Below are 1,170 nucleotides of genomic sequence, written 5' to 3' on the forward strand. Positions count from 1 at the left end.
GTGGAGGTGTAGGATTTGTGTTCCTTTGCTGAAATCCAGGCAACTATTGCCTCTGCTTATATGAATTCCCTTGTTGTTGTGGCTGAAAATTCTAACTTAGACCTTAGTTTTGCTGATTTCCCCATGAAAAATTGGGATGGTTCATCTAGGCTGGATTATGTGTTTGAGAATAGGGGTTGCCCATCTGCTTGTTTCCATAGTTCCCCACATAGGTAGCTTGTTCACCAAAATTTGCTCCACAGCTGGTAGTTCCTTCTGCATAAGCAACTTGTTGAGAATTTCCAGAGGATGATGAAGTAACCAGTATGCTTAAATCTTCCATTTTTTTTTCCAAGACATTTGTAAATGCATCAAATTTGGTGTTGATCATATTGAACGGATCAAGATCATACATTACAGCAGCTTGTCTCTTTTGTGTTGGAGTTGGCCCTCTTAGACTACTCCAAAGATGAGTGTTCTTTGCAATATTCTCCAATAACTCATAGGCTTCATCTTCATGCTTCATAATGAACTCTCCACCTATTTGAGCATCAATAATCCCTCTAATAGCAGGAGTGACATTTGTATAAAAATTCTGATTTATCATTCATTTTGGAATGGCATGATGTGGACATTGTCTCTCCAACTCCTTCCATCTCATCCATGACTCATAGAGGGTTTCATCTTCTCTTGGCCTAAAAGTTGTTATTTGATTCCTTAATTCTTGTGTTTTTCAATTAGATACTCCAGGTTGCTTTTGCATATCACAAATCATAGCAAACTTCTTAAGGACAAATCATAGCAAACTTCTTAAGGTGAGTATGAGGATTTTCTGAAGGATGACCCCCAAATTGAGAATTCTGAATCCTTTGTAGTACTCCAAAATTCATCTTGTAACTGTTTGCATCTATCCTTATTCTTGCAATACTTTCTCTCAAATCATCAAAACGAGGGAACGCATGATCCATCATACTTTTCCTAGGCACATTATCATTAACAACTTCTTCCCCTCGAGCTTTATTTTCATTATTTCTATTATTTCCAGCATTACCACCACCAATTCTAACTCTTTCTTCAACCATTTCTAGTTCAATTTCAGCTACTCTCAAAGCTTTTTTTTCTCTTCTGGTTTCTTTCTTGTTGACTCTACAAAACTTCTCAATTTCAGGATTGTATAAGAGAGATGTGTCA

The 1,170-nt window shown here is 36.9% G+C and overlaps 1 non-coding gene across 1 annotated transcript; it reads left to right on the plus strand.

Annotated features, from left to right (window-relative positions):
* Window positions 1-596: 596 nt before the first annotated feature.
* Window positions 597-704, plus strand: LOC131176373 (small nucleolar RNA R71). Its single transcript, XR_009146465.1, has one exon. It is a non-coding gene; the product is annotated as a small nucleolar RNA R71 (small nucleolar RNA).
* The last annotated feature ends 466 nt before the right edge of the window (window positions 705-1,170 follow it).

Source organism: Hevea brasiliensis, unplaced genomic scaffold, assembly GCF_030052815.1.
Source record: "Hevea brasiliensis isolate MT/VB/25A 57/8 unplaced genomic scaffold, ASM3005281v1 Scaf1, whole genome shotgun sequence".
NCBI classification, from domain to species: domain Eukaryota; kingdom Viridiplantae; phylum Streptophyta; class Magnoliopsida; order Malpighiales; family Euphorbiaceae; genus Hevea; species Hevea brasiliensis.